At 38.1% G+C, this 17,358-nt stretch overlaps 1 protein-coding gene across 1 annotated transcript in view; it reads left to right on the forward strand.

Moving 5' to 3' along the window:
* Positions 1 to 421: 421 nt before the first annotated feature.
* brinp2 (bone morphogenetic protein/retinoic acid inducible neural-specific 2) overlaps positions 422 to 17,358 on the forward strand; it is a 127,579-nt gene continuing 110,642 nt past the window's right edge. Inside the window, exon 1 of the mRNA XM_061928338.2 lies at positions 422 to 602. The gene's annotated coding sequence lies outside the window, so the exon portion shown is untranslated. The remainder of the gene's footprint in view (positions 603 to 17,358) is intronic.

Raw genomic sequence — 17,358 nt, forward strand, 5'->3', positions numbered from 1 at the left:
TTGTGTATTATTAATAATAATAACAATACTAATAATAATATTGTTTATAATCAGGTGAGTTGTGTATTAATAATAATAATCTTGTGTATAATCATGGTGAGTTGTGTATTAATAATAATAATAATAATATTGTGTATAACAATGGTGAGTTGTGTATTGTTAATAATAATAATAATATTGTGTATAATCATGCTGAGTTGTGTATTAATAATAATAATAATAACATTGTGTATAATAATGGTGAGTTGTGTATTAATAATAATAATAATAATATTGTGTGATGCTCCTCTGTGTCTCCCCTCCTTCCCTGCCTGCACATGTTAGCCAATGAGGGCGCAGGGGGCGTGGCTAAGAGGTACATGTTAGCCAATGAGGGCGCAGGGGGCGTGGCTAAGAGAGGCGGCGATGCTGCGATGAAGAGGAGGAGGAAGAGGAGGAGGAGACAGTAGCGAAAGAAGGAAAGAAGGAAGAAAGGAAGGAAGGAAGGAAGGAGATGCTGCGGAGGAAAAATATGTTCTTCAATTCCTATTTGGACAACCTGCCAATCATCCTCTTCATCATCATCATCGTCGTCCTCACCGTCACGTCATGGACGAGCGCAGGTAAAATGGAGAACAACTAAGTCAGCATGTCTGACATTATTTGATCAGGAGGAACAACTAAGTCATTATTTGATCAGGAGGAACAACTAAGTCATTATTTGATCAGGAGGAACAACTAAGTCATTATTTGATGAGGAACAACTAAGTCATTATTTGATCAGGAAGCACTAAGTCATTATTTGATGAGGAAGAACTAAGTCATTATTTGATCAGGAACAACTAAGTCATTATTTGATCAGGAACAACTAAGTCATTATTTGATCAGGAGGAACAACTAAGTCATTATTTGATGAGGAAGAACTAAGTCATTATTTGATCAGGAAGCACTAAGTCATTATTTGATGAGGAGGAACAACTAAGTCATTATTTGATCAGGAACAACTAAGTCATTATTTGATCAGGAACAACTAAGTCATTATTTGATCAGGAACAACTAAGTCATTATTTGATGAGGAAGCACTAAGTCATTATTTGATCAGGAGGAACAACTAAGTCATTATTTGATCAGGAACAACTAAGACATTATTTGATCAGGAAGCACTAAGTCATTATTTGATGAGGAACAACTAAGTCATTATTTGATCAGGAACAACTAAGTCATTATTTGATGAGGAGGAACTAAGTCATTATTTGATGAGGAAGCACTAAGTCATTATTTGATGAGGAACAACTAAGTCATTATTTGATCAGGAAGCACTAAGTCATTATTTGATGAGGAGGAACTAAGTCATTATTTGATGAGGAAGAACTAAGTCATTATTTGATGAGGAAGAACTAAGTCATTATTTGATCAGGAAGAACTAAGTCATTATTTGATGAAGAAGAACTAAGTCATTATTTGACGAGGAAGCACTAAGTCATTATTTGATGAAGAAGAACTAAGTCATTATTTGATGAGGAAGAACTAAGTCATTATTTGATGAGGAACAACTAAGTCATTATTTGATGAGGAACAACTAAGTCATTATTTGATGAAGAAGAACTAAGTCATTATTTGACGAGGAAGCACTAAGTCATTATTTGATGAGGAACAACTAAGTCATTATTTGATGAGGAACAACTAAGTCATTATTTGATGAAGAAGAACTAAGTCATTATTTGATGAGGAACAACTAAGTCATTATTTGATGAGGAAGAACTAAGTCATTATTTGATGAGGAACAACTAAGTCATTATTTGATGAGGAGGAACTAAGTCATTATTTGATGAAGAAGAACTAAGTCATTATTTGATGAGGAGGAACTAAGTCATTATTTGATGAAGAAGAACTAAGTCATTATTTGATGAAGATATGATCAATACTCATATGATCAATACTCATATGATCAATGAGGGATCACTTCCTACAACATTCTCTGAGGATCTAAAACAACAACGAGGTTCTTTTTTTTCTCAATGGACTAATCAGCAATGATCAATATGTTCATCAATAGCAGCGATCGATCAGCAATGATCAATATGTTCATCAATAGCAGCGATCGATCAGCAATGATCAATATGTTCATCAATAGCAGCGATCGATCAGCAATGATCAATATGTTCATCAATAGCAGCGATCGATCAGCAATGATCAATATGTTCATCAATAGCAGCGATCGATCAGCAATGATCAATATGTTCATCAATAGCAGCGATCGATCAGCAATGATCAATACGTTCATCAATAGCAGCGATCGATCAGCAATGATCAATATGTTCATCAATAGCAGCGATCGATCAGCAATGATCAATACGTTCATCAATAGCAGCGATCGATCAGCAATGATCAATATGTTCATCAATAGCAGCGATCGATCAGCAATGATCAATACGTTCATCAATAGCAGCGATCGATCAGCAATGATCAATACGTTCATCAATAGCAGCGATCGATCAGCAGCACAAACAAACTGTGAGGATCATTCTAGAACATTCTCTGAGGATCTAAAACAACAACAACATTCTTTTACCGCCTCGGATCTTCTTTCAATCAATCAATCAATCAATCAATCAATCTTTATTTATATAGCCCTAAATCACAAGTGTCTCAAAGGGCTGCACAAGCCACAACCACATCCTCGGTACAAAGCCCACATACGGGCAAGGAAAAACTCACCCCAGTGGGACGTCGATGTGAATGACTATGAGAAACCTTGGAGAGGACCGCATATGTGGGTAACCCCCCCCCCCTCTAGGGGAGACCGAAAGCAATGGATGTCGAGTGGGTCTAACATAATATTGTGAGAGTCCAGTCCATAGTGGATCCAACATAATAGTAAGAGTCCAGTCCATAGTGGATCTAACATAATAGTGAGAGTCCAGTCCATAGTGGATCCAACATAATAGTAAGAGTCCAGTCCATAGTGGATCTAACATAATAGTGAGAGTCCAGTCCATAGTGGATCTAACATAATAGTAAGAGTCCAGTCCATAGTGGATCCAACATAATAGTAAGAGTCCAGTCCATAGTGGATCTAACATAATAGTGTGAGAGTCCAGTCCATAGTGGATCTAACATAATAGTGTGAGAGTCCAGTCCATAGTGGATCCAACATAATAGTGAGAGTCCAGTCCATAGTGGATCCAACATAATAGTAAGAGTCCAGTCCATAGTGGATCTAACATAATAGTAAGAGTCCAGTCCATAGTGGATCTAACATAATAGTAAGAGTCCAGTCCATAGTGGATCTAACATAATAGTAAGAGTCCAGTCCATAGTGGATCTAACATAATAGTAAGAGTCCAGTCCATAGTGGATCTAACATAATAGTGAGAGTCCAGTCCATAGTGGATCTAACATAATAGTGTGAGAGTCCAGTCCATAGTGGATCTAACATAATAGTAAGAGTCCAGTCCATAGTGGATCTAACATAATAGTAAGAGTCCAGTCCATAGTGGATCTAACATAATAGTGAGAGTCCAGTCCATAGTGGATCTAACATAATAGTGTGAGAGTCCAGTCCATAGTGGATCTAACATAATAGTGTGAGAGTCCAGTCCATAGTGGATCCAACATAATAGTAAGAGTCCAGTCCATAGTGGATCTAACATAATAGTAAGAGTCCAGTCCATAGTGGATCTAACATAATAGTAAGAGTCCAGTCCATAGTGGATCTAACATAATAGTAAGAGTCCAGTCCATAGTGGATCTAACATAATAGTGTGAGAGTCCAGTCCATAGTGGATCCAACATAATAGTAAGAGTCCAGTCCATAGTGGATCCAACATAATAGTAAGAGTCCAGTCCATAGTGGATCCAACATAATAGTAAGAGTCCAGTCCATAGTGGATCTAACATAATTGTGAGAGTCCAGTCCATAGTGGATCCAACATAATAGTAAGAGTCCAGTCCATAGTGGATCTAACATAATATTGTGAGAGTCCAGTCCATAGTGGATCCAACATAATAGTAAGAGTCCAGTCCATAGTGGATCTAACATAATAGTAAGAGTCCAGTCCATAGTGGATCCAACATAATAGTGAGAGTCCAGTCCATAGTGGATCTAACATAATAGTGTGAGAGTCCAGTCCATAGTGGATCTAACATAATAGTAAGAGTCCAGTCCATAGTGGGGCCAGCAGGACACCATCCCGAGCGGAGACGGGTCAGCAGCGTAGAGATGTTCCCAGCCGATGCACAGGCGAGCGGTCCACCCCGGGTCCCGACTCTGGACAGCCAGCACTTCATCCATGGCCACCGGACCTGTGCCCCCCCCCCCCCCCTCAAGGAAAAGGGGAGCAGAGGAGAAAAGAAAAGAAACGGCAGATCAACTGGTCTAACAGGGGGGCTATTTAAAGGCTAGAGTATACAAATGAGTTTTAAGATGGGACTTAAATGCTTCTACTGAGGTAGCATCTCTAATTGTTACTGCTAGAACATTCCATAGTACTGGAGCCCCAATAGAACATTCCATAGTACTGGAGCCCCAATAGAACATTCCATAGTACTGGAGCCCCAATAGAACATTCCATAGTACTGGAGCCCCAATAGAACATTCCATAGTACTGGAGCCCCAATAGAACATTCCATAGTACTGGAGCCCCAATAGAACATTCCATAGTACTGGAGCCCCAATAGAACATTCCATAGTACTGGAGCCCCAATAGAAAACGCTCTATAGCCCGCAGACCTTTTTTGTGCTCTGGGAATCACTAATAAGCCGGAGTTGTTTGAAGGCAGAGTTCTTGCCGGGACATATGGTACAATACAATCGACAAGATAGGACGGAGCTAGACCGTGGTACAATACAATCAGCAACATAGACCGTGTAGTATTTTATACGTAAGTAGTAAAACCTTCAAGTCACATCTTAAGTGCACAGGAAGCCAGTGCAGGTGAGCCAGTATAGATATATATATATATATATATATATATATATATATATATATATATATATATATATATATATATATATATATATATATATATATATATGTATATAAAGGTATATACAGTATAGGTATATATATATATATATATATATATATATATATATATATATATATATAAAGGTATATACAGTATAGGTATATATATATATATATATATATATATATATATATATATATATATATATATATATATATATATATATATATATATATATATAAAGGTATATACAGTATAGGTATATATATATATATATATATATATATATATATATATATATAAAGGTATATACAGTATAGGTATATATATATATATATATATATATATATATATATATATATATATATATATATATATATATATATATATATATATATATGTATATAAAGGTGTATATACAGTATAGGCGTAATATGATCAAACTTTCTTGTTCTTGTCAAAAGTCTAGCAGCCGCATTTTGTACCAACTGTAATCTTTTAATGCTAGACATAGAGACATACTAGACATGGAGACATACTAGACATAGAGACATACTAGACATAGAGACATACTAGACATAGAGACATACTAGACATAGAGACATACTAGACATAGAGACATACTAGACATAGAGACATACTAGACATAGTGACATACTAGACATAGAGACATACTAGACATAGAGACATACTAGACATAGAGACATACTAGACATAGAGACATACTAGACATAGTGACATACTAGACATAGAGACATACTAGACATAGAGACATACTAGACATAGTGACATACTAGACATAGAGACATACTAGACATAGAGACATACTAGACATAGAGACATACTAGACATAGGGACATACTAGACATAGAGACATACTAGACATAGAGACATACTAGACATAGGGACATACTAGACATAGAGACATACTAGACATAGAGACATACTAGACATAGGGACATACTAGACATAGAGACATACTAGACATAGAGACATACTAGTCATAGAGACATACTAGACATAGAGACATACTAGACATAGAGACATACTAGACATAGAGACATTCTAGACATAGAGACATACTAGACATAGAGACATACTAGACATAGAGACATTCTAGACATAGAGACATTCTAGACATAGAGACATACTAGACATAGTGACATACTAGACATAGAGACATACTAGACATAGAGACATACTAGACATAGGGACATACTAGACATAGAGACATAGAGACATACTAGACATAGAGACATACTAGACATAGAGACATAGAGACATACTAGACATAGAGACATACTAGACATAGAGACATACTAGACATAGGGACATACTAGACATAGAGACATACTAGACATAGGGACATACTAGACATAGAGACATACTAGACATAGAGACATACTAGTCATAGAGACATACTAGACATAGAGACATACTAGACATAGAGACATACTAGACATAGAGACATTCTAGACATAGAGACATACTAGACATAGAGACATACTAGACATAGAGACATTCTAGACATAGAGACATTCTAGACATAGAGACATACTAGACATAGTGACATACTAGACATAGAGACATACTAGACATAGGGAGACATGAAAGTAATATGTTAGAGTAGTCGAGACGAGACGTAACGAACGCATGAATAATGATCTCAGCGTCACTCATCCAATGAAGATTATCACCCTGCATAAGTACACAAGTACTACTTACACAAGTACTACTTTATATATCACTACCAAGTACTACTTACACAAGTACTACTTTATATATCACTACCAAGTACTACTTACACTAGTACTACTTTATACATCACTACCAAGTACTACTTACACAAGTACTACTTTATATATCACTACCAAGTACTACTTACACAAGTACTACTTTATATATCACTACCAAGTACTACTTACACAAGTACTACTTTATATATCACTACCAAGTACTACTTACACTAGTACTACTTTATATATCACTACCAAGTACTACTTACACTAGTACTACTTTATACATCACTACCAAGTACTACTTACACTAGTACTACTTTATATATCACTACCAAGTACTACTTACACTAGTACTACTTTATACATCACTACCAAGTACTACTTACACTAGTACTACTTTATATATCACTACCAAGTACACAAGTACTACTTACACTAGTACTACTTTATATATCACTACCAAGTACACAAGTACTACTTACACTAGTACTAGGTGTGTGCTTTATTTATCACTACTTTGTACACAAGTAGTACTTACACTACTACCAGGTGTGTATTTTATATATCAGTACTTTGTACACAAGTACTACTTACACTACCACCAGGTGTGTGCTTTATTTATCACTACTTTGTACACAAGTAGTACTTACACTACTACTACCAGGTGTGTGCTTTATTTATCAGTACTTTGTACACAAGTACTACTTACACTACTACCAGGTGTGTACTTTATATATCACTACCAAGTACACAAGTACTACTTACACTAGTACTAGGTGTGTGCTTTATTTATTACTACTTTGTACACAAGTACTACTTACACTACTACCAGTTGTGTGCTTTATTTATTACTACTTTGTACACAAGTAGTACTTACACTACTACCAGGTGTGTACTTTATATATTACTACGTTGTACACAAGTAGTACTTACACTACTACCAGGTGTGTATTTTATATATCAGTACTTTGTACACAAGTACTACTTACACAACTACCAGGTGTGTTCATTATATATCAGTACTTTGTACACAAGTACTATTTACACTACTATCAGGTGTGTACTTTATTTATCAGTACTTTGTACACAAGTACTACTTACACTAGTACTCAGTCATTGACAAACAAGGATGGGGCGAGGGTCACCACTTTGTCAACAAATGCGTGAGCAAACTGTTGAACAGTTTAAGAACAACCTTTCCCAAGCAGCTATTGCAAGGAATTGAGGGATTTCACCATCTACGCTCCGTAATATCATCAAAGGGTTGAGAGAATCTGGAGAAATCACTGCACGTAAGCAGCTAAGCCCGTGACCTTCCATCCCTCAGGCTGTACCGCATCAACAAGCGGCATCAGTGTGTAAAGGATATCACCACATGGGCTCAGGAACACTTCAGAAACCCACTGTCAGTAACTACAGTTGGTCGCTACATCTGTAAGTGCAAGTTAAAACTCTCCTATGCAAGGTGAAAACCGTTTATCAACAACACCCAGAAACGCCGTCGGCTTCGCTGGGCCTGAGCTCATCTAAGATGGACTGATACAAAGTGGAAAAGTGTTCTGTGGTCTGACGAGTCCACATTTCAAATTGTTTTTGGAAACGGTGGACGTCGTGTCCTCCGGACCAAAGAGGAAAAGAACCATCCGGATTGTTCTAGGCGCAAAGTGTAAAAGGCAGCATGTGTGATGGTATGGGGGTGTATTAGTGCCCAAGACATGGGTAACTTACACATCTGTGAAGGCACCATTAATGCTGAAAGGTACATACAGCTTTTGGAGCAACATATGTTGCCATCCAAGCAACGTTACCATGGACGCCCCTGCTTATTTCAGCAAGACAATGCCAAGCCACGTGTGACATCAACGTGGCTTCATAGTAAAAGAGTGTGGGTACTTTCCTGGCCCGCCTGCAGTCCAGACCTGTCTCCCATTGAAAATGTGTGGCGCATTATGAAGCCTAAAATAGCAGAAGGGAGACCCCCGGACTGTTGAACAACTTAAGCTGTACATCAAGCAAGAATGGCAAAGAATTCCACTTCAAAAATGTGTCTCCTCAGTTCCCAAACCTTTACTGAGTGTTGTTAAAAGGAAAGGCCATGTAACACAGTGGTGAACATGCCCTTTCCCAACTACTTTGGCACGTGTTGCAGCCATGAAATTCTAAGTTAATTATTATTTGCAGAAAAACAACACACACACACACACACACACACATATATATATATATATATATATATGTATGTGTGGGAAAAAAATCACAAGACTATTTCATCTCTACAGGCCTGTTTCATGAGGGGGGGTACCCTCAATCATCAGGAGATTTTAATGGGAGCATTCACATACCATGGTTTATATAGGGCACAGAGTGGGTGGGTACAGGCTGGCGTAGGGGCGTGGTGATTGGCTCATGTGTTACCTAGGAGGTGTTTCCGTCTGTGGCGGCATGCTGTTACAATTTCGCTGCGCTTGTTGAGGGATGACAGGTCTGGACGGTAAATAATAAACAGTTTCTCTTTCAAGCATAGGTTGCATCTTTTATTACCACTATTGTAAGGTGTGCTGGATGCAAGAATTTGCCATGTTATTGAATATTCAACATTATTGTCTTTGAGGTCCCAAATGTGTTTGCTGAGTTCTGTGGTATTTCGCAGGTTTTTGTTCCTGAAAGAAGCCTTGTGATTGTTCCATCTGGTTTTGAATTCTCCCTCGGTTAATCCTACATATGTGTCGGATGTGTTAATGTCCTTGCGTGTTACCTTAGATTGGTAGACAACTGATGCTTGTAAGCACCCCCCGTTGAGAGGGCAATCGGGTTTCTTTCGACAGTTACATCCTTTGTTGGTTTTGGAGTCGCTCTGTCCGGGGGCCGACGGCTCATTTGCAATTGTTTTGTTGTGGTTTGAGATGATTTGTCGTATATTGTTCATGCAGCTGTAGCTCAATTTAATGTTGTTCTTGTTGAATACTTTTCTTAGGGTGTTGTCTTTGGGAAAGTGTTTGTCAATCAGATTGAGGAATTTGTGTCCAATGTTCGTTGAGACGTTTTTGCTGTATGGGGGGTTGTACCAGATGATGTCGTTTCGTTTTCTGTTCTTTTTTGGCTGGTTTCCTGGCGTGGGTTCATAGGTGAGGGTGAAATTGTATCCGCTTTCATCAAGGGCTTTTTGGTACGGGGGGGTTGCTTGGTCAAATTCAGCTTTGCTAGATGACAGCATCGATAGCCTTTTATTGATTCCGGTAGGTATTCTTTTCGTGGTGGTGGGTGGGTGGTTGCTGTCATGGTGCACGTATTGGAGTGTTGTGTTGGGTTTCGTGAATGGTATATATAATATATATATATATATATATATATATATATATATGTGTGTGTGTGTGTGTGTGTGTGTATCAGAGATGTATTTGTGAGCAGAATTTGGCAGCAGGAAGTAGAAAGAAAAAAAAAGAAGCTGCAGAGAAAAATCCTTCACTAAAAAGCTTAACAAAAAAAAAAGGCTATTGATTTTGTGCCAGCAGAAAGTCTTTGTTGGGAGATTGAGAGCACATTCATATCAAATATAATATGAAATATGATATTAAATATGATATAAAATCTGTTGCTAGACTGGAATGAGGAAATAAAGCTCATGAAATCTTTTTTCTGCTTTTGTAATAACTTTCCTGCTCCTGTCAGCACACTTGTCATGAATAATCATGCATTCATATCTGTCATGTTTTACAGTACTGTGACATACATGAATAATCATGCATTCATATCTATCATATTCTAGTACTGTGACATACATGAATAATCATGCATTCATATCTGTCATGTTTTATAGTACTGTGACATACATGAATAATCATGCATTCATATCCATCATGTTTTATAGTACTGTGACATACATTAATAATCATGTAACGGTACACAACAATTTGTGTTGGGTACGTACCTCGGTTTAGAGGTCACGGTTCGGTTTGTTTTCGGTACAGTAAGAAAACAACAAAATATACATTTTTTGGTTATTTATTGACCAAATTTGTAAACACTGGCTTTATCCTTTTAACATTGGGAACACTATAATAATTCTGCCCACCTTAATCAACATTCAAGTTGTTGCTCAGATGAAATAAAATGACTTCTACATATAAAAAGTGCAACATGAAACAGTTTCAAGTCAACTCATCATGCTTCATTTATTACAGCATTTGGGAAGCTTGTAGTTGATTTTTATTATGTAAATGTTATATTTTTATCAACATGTGATAGCAGGGACCCTGCCATTCAAAACTAGGCTGCTGCATTACTAATGATTCATGTAACTATAGCTGAAAAAAATAGTAGAATAGCAATAGGAGAGACTATTCATCCCTGATCACCATGGGGTTCATGTAGGTTTAATGATGCACTTACATTATTATATCAACTATCAGACACAGAAACTCTTCATTTAACATAATGTCCTTTTTTGCTGCTTCAACACAGCTCAATCAACACAGAAAAAGGTCAAGTGAAATAACAGACAGACAGGGCTTTGCTGTCCGTAACACGCACACCGCAAAATGAGCTAACATTACGTTAAAAGCTAGTTAGCCTTCACCTCAGCTGCAGTTTATATTTCTAGAAGGTCAACGAGCTCATAGTGATGTTAGTAGTAGTTGACTGGGAGGTGTTTATTATCATTTGGGGAGAGTGTGCTGCATGATGATTACCTGCTAAACACTAAAAACTGACTACATGCGCTCTGAATACTCACTGCTGATTGGCTGTTGTATAAATATATATAAATATAAATATATAAATAGTGTTAGAAATATATAAATATAGTTATAAATATTTAGTATTATAAATATACACCTGTAATACACTAGTTATAAATATATTCATATAGTTATACATATATGAATATAGTTATAGAAGTGTTATAAATATATAAATATAGTTGTAAATATAGTGGGGTTGTACTCATTAGCATGTCTGTGGGAGATGTGCTTAAAGGTTAGCACTTTGTGTCAAATTAGCATCGACTTAAAGGTCACAGACTCTTTCCTGCACAGAGACAATACAATAGAATAGAGAATAGAATAACATTTAATGCAATATAATATATTACAATAAAATCGAAAATAGAATAGAATATAATATAGAATAGAATAACATTTAATGCAACATAATATATTACATAGAATAGAAAATATAATAGAATATAATATAGAATAGAATAACATTTAATGCAATATAATATATTACAATAGAATAGAAAATATAATAGAATAGAATATAGAATATAATAATATTGAATGCAATATAATATATTACAATAGAATAGAAAATATAATAGGATAGAATATAGAATATAATAATATTTAATGCAATATAATATATTACAATAGAATAGAAAATATAATATAATATAATATATAATAGAATAGAATTGTCTGAATTGAACGGTGACAAGGGCCACGTCACAGTTATGTTTTATTGACTCATTATACTAACTTTAGTCTGCATGTGTGTGCTCGTTAAGATGATGTCGTTAACTACTAGCAAACATGTTTAAGACATAAAGAGTAGGTGTCGATTAAAGACTGTCCCGCTGTGAGATGTCACATGATGTTGCTGGTGTTCAACCTCTGGTATGATTAAAGATCTTTATTTACACAATGACATGTAGTACCAATAATGACATGTAGCACCAATAATGACATGTAGTACCAATAATGACATGTAGCACCAATAATGACATGTAGTACCAATAATGACATGTAGTACCAATAATGACATGTAGCACCAATAATGACATGTAGTACCAATAATGACATGTAGTACCAATAATGACATGTAGTACCAATAATGACATGTAGTACCAATAATGACATGTAGTACCAATAATGACATGTAGTACCAATAATGACATGTAGTACCAATAATGACATGTAGCACCAATAATGACATGTAGTACCAATAATGACATGTCGCACCAATAATGACATGTAGTACCAATAATGACATGTAGTACCAATAATGACATGTAGCACCAATAATGACATGTAGTACCAATAATGACATTGGTACCAATAATGACATGTAGTACCAACAATGACATGTAGTACCAATAATGACATGTAGCACCAATAATGACATGTAGTACCAATAATGACATGTAGTACCAATAATGACATGTAGTACCAATAATGACATGTAGTACCAATAATGACATGTAGTACCAATAATGACATGTAGTACCAATAATGACATGTAGTACCAATAATGACATGTAGCACCAATAATGACATGTAGCACCAATAATGACATGTAGTACCAATAATGACATGTAGCGCCAATAATGACATTGGTACCAATAATGACATGTAGTACCAACAATGACATGTAGTACCAATAATGACATGTAGCACCAATAATGACATGTAGCACCAATAATGACATGTAGTACCAATAATGACATGTAGTACCAATAATGACATGTAGTACCAATAATGACATGTAGTACCAATAATGACATGTAGTACCAATAATGACATGTAGTACCAATAACAAGTATCAATATTGGTATTTGTATGGATAAAACCTAATGATGTGTGTGTGTGTGTGTGTGTGTGTGTGTGTGTGTGTGTGTGTGTGTGTGTGTGTGTGTGTGTGTGTGCGTGTGTGTGTGTGGACAATATTTTCCACAGTAGATCATTTGTTGGGAAGGTTGTCGTGTCGTCATGGCAACCAGATGAAGTGATGGATGGAGCGTGTGAGATGAAAAGTCATGTTCCTGTCACACTGGACTTTTACTTTGAAAGAGGATGCTAGCATCAGTCAGCTAACAATGCTATCGTTCAAACAAATGTAAACAAACTTAACGTTGGCAGACTTTCAGCAGCAGTTTGCTGACAAAATACTTAACTTGGCACCTGGGTCTTGCCCATGGTCTGCAGTCATCCATACTTCCTGTCATGGTCATCCATACTTCCTGTCATGTTCATCCATACTTCCTGTCATGGTCATCCATACTTCCTGTCATGTTCATCCATACTTCCTGTCATGTTCATCCATACTTCCTGTCATATTCATCCATACTTCCTGTCATGGTCATCCATACTTCCTGTCATGTTCATCCATACTTCCTGTCATGTTCATCCATACTTCCTGTCATGGTCATCCATACTTCCTGTCATGTTCATCCATACTTCCTGTCATGGTCATTCATACTTCCTGTCATGTTCATCCATACTTCCTGTCATGTTCATCCATACTTCCTGTCATGGTCATCCATACTTCCTGTCATGTTCATCCATACTTCCTGTCATGTTCATCCATACTTCCTGTCATGGTCTACAGTCATCCATACTTCCTGTCATGTTCATCCATACTTCCTGTCATGGTCTGCAGTCATCCATACTTCCTGTCATGGTCTGCAGTCATCCATACTTCCTGTCATGGTCTACAGTCATCCATACTTCCTGTCATGGTCTACAGTCATCCATACTTCCTGTCAAATGTACCCTGGTCCTGGCTTGGTCCACAAACCTGAGTTGACAGTGAAGAAGCATCAATTCGATGTGTGAAAGATGATTGCTCAGAGTATTCGAGTTTGGAGTATTGGGGATGTTCCCAAGCATCTGCAGTCCTGTGCAGGTCTTGCTGTGTTTGTGCTCCGTCAGCACTTTAGTGCAGCACAGACTCCCTGATGAGAAGCTCCTACTGCTGACGTCCTTCTCTGCCCACCAAATGATTCTGCTAAATATCAGGTGGGATAAAACCCGGAGATCCTTTCAGTCGGCAGAGGGGAATGTTGAAGGATCCAACTTGATCTTCTGGGTCTCAAAGTGAATATTTGCCTTGAGGGGCATCTGAACCCTTGGACAGACTCCATGCAGTTAGTTAGTACGACTGCCAGCACCCTAAAAGACGGTTGACATATTCAGGATCTAACAATCAGTGCTTTTAAAACTCACAGTTTAGATCCAACTTGTTGTAAAACTGTGATTGATAACCACACTTCCATAGTGCTTATTTATCGGAGACACAAGCTAGCATGCTAATGGCTACCTAGCTTAAACGCTATCACGACGACAAGGGACAGTTTTGAGGGTCACACAATGGCGTGGTCCAAAGTTCCGGTTTAGCTTGATGGATGAAGCTGTCCCTCAGTCTGCTTGTCCTCGCTTGCAAGCTCCTTAGCCTGGACCCAGACTGAATGAGTCCCGTGTGAGGGTCTCTGCTCTCTACGGGGCCATGATACAAGAACGCTGCTTTCCTGTGCTGGGCCTTCTGGGCCAGTGGTGTGGTGCTGGTGATCCAGGACAGGTTGTCAGTGATGCGCACGTCCACAAACTTTCCACAGCAGGGTTACAGTGGAGGACTCTGGTGTTGGCTCTCCTGAAGTCCACCACAATCTCCTTTGTCTTCTGCAGGTGGACAATCAGATTGCACCTAAATCCCTGTAGTTGGAGTCCAACTCCAGTTGGGTCGTCCGCATGTCCATGTTGTTGTCACGTGGTGGTGCCGAGTCCTGGGTCAGCAGGGGGATAAGAATCCGTCCCTGGGGGACCCCAGTTTTCAGTGTGTTGGATGCGTTTCTGCCGGTGGTCTCCCAGGCCAGAAGTTGTGATATCATCACATCCATTGGTATCAGCACAAATAAACTCAGCATGTTTAAAAATATTTGAGTCTTGCTCAGAAATGTGAACGGTCCGGTGGTCTGAGGGTATTTTCACATCCTCGACAAGATGACTTGGAGGATGAAAACAGATTTACAGACCTCCTTCATGAGGTTCCTCACTAAAGACCACTACTTTTGTACATGATGACAATCAATCAACGTTGATTTATATAGCCCTTAATCACAAGTGTCTCAAAGGGCTGCACAAGCCACAACCACATCCTCGGCTCAGATCCCACATCAGGGCAAGGAAAACCTCCACCCAGTGGGAAGAATGAGAAACCTCTGCATTTCCTCCCGTGTGCTGGACTTGTTTGTGTCTGCCAGGTTCTTTGAGCTCTTTTAGCCGCCCTCCGTGTGAGTCCTGGTCTCCTGCCCAGCTGGACTTGTTTGTGTCTGCCAGGCTCTTTCCGCACCTTGAGCTCTTTTAGCCGCCCTCCGTGTGAGTCCTGGTCTCCTGCCCGGCTGGGAGAAGAGTGGAGTGTTTGTTTGTGGCTGCTGGCTGCGTGGGAGAGTCATGCAGGATGCATAATTGCAGTTGGCGTGCTAGCTAGCGCTGCCTCCAGCTTCTTAGTCCTGGGTCTAAACTGGGAGAGGTGTCCCCTTGGCTCTAATTGGAATAATGAGGTCCTCTTGTGCAAGGTCACCATTTGATCAGGTTTTCTTCTCATGAAGGTTTTTCCTTCTCGAACTGTAGCACTTTAGCACTTGCTGCTAGTTGCTACAACTAGCGCTTGGTTGCGTGACGCAGGCTTATGTAACAAAGATGAATTAACGATACTAATTATCATGACTTTCTACAGGCTGAGTAGTGCCGGAGAGTCCAGACCTTTTCCACCAAGGGCCACATATCGGAAAGTCCAAGTATGTGAGGGCCACTTTCACCATTTTCTTATCTACCCATTATTTCCATATAAGGACACAACTTGGTGGCAGCTTTGTATTCTAGCTGACTATCCATACACTTTATACCGCTTGTCCCTCTCCGTAAGTGTTGTTGTGGACATCAGAGTTAAGGTTTGTGTGTATCAGGGATAAGTGTCGTGTATATCAGTGATAAGTGTTGTGTATATCAGGGATAAGTGTCGTGTATATCAGAAAAAAGTGTTGTGTATATCAGGGATAAGTGTTGTGTATATCAGGGATAAGTGTTGTGTATATCAGGGATAAGTGTTTTGTGTATCAGGGATAAGTGTCGTGTATATCAGGGATAAGTGTCGTGTATATCAGGGATAAGTGTTGTGTATATCAGGGATAAGTGTCGTGCATATTAGGGATAAGTGTTTTGTGTATCAGGGATAAGTGTTGTGTATATCAGGGATAAGTGTCGTGTATATCAGAAAAAAGTGTTGTGTATATCAGGGATAAGTGTCGTGCATATTAGGGATAAGTGTTTTGTGTATCAGGGATAAGTGTCGTGTATATCAGGGATAAGTGTCGTGCATATTAGGGATAAGTGTTTTGTGTATCAGGGATAAGTGTTGTGTATATCAGGGATAAGTGTCGTGTATATCAGAAGTAAGTGTTGTGTATATCAGGGATAAGTGTTTTGTGTATATCAGAAAAAAGTGTTGTGTATATCAGGGATAAGTGTCGTGCATATTAGGGATAAGTGTTTTGTGTATCAGGGATAAGTGTCGTGTATATCAGGGATAAGTGTCGTGCATATTAGGGATAAGTGTTTTGTGTATCAGGGATAAGTGTTGTGTATATCAGGGATAAGTGTCGTGTATATCAGGGATAAGTGTCGTGTATATCAGGGATAAGTGTTGTGTATATCAGGGATAAGTGTCGTGCATATTAGGGATAAGTGTTTTGTGTATCAGGGATAAGTGTTGTGTATATCAGGGATAAGTGTCGTGTATATCAGAAAAAAGTGTTGTGTATATCAGGGATAAGTGTCGTGCATATTAGGGATAAGTGTTTTGTGTATCAGGGATAAGTGTTGTGTATATCAGGGATAAGTGTCGTGTATATCAGAAGTAAGTGTTGTGTATATCAGGGATAAGTGTTTTGTGTATA

The sequence above is a fragment of the Nerophis lumbriciformis genome, linkage group LG33, assembly GCF_033978685.3.
Source record: "Nerophis lumbriciformis linkage group LG33, RoL_Nlum_v2.1, whole genome shotgun sequence".
In the NCBI taxonomy this organism is placed as follows: domain Eukaryota; kingdom Metazoa; phylum Chordata; class Actinopteri; order Syngnathiformes; family Syngnathidae; genus Nerophis; species Nerophis lumbriciformis.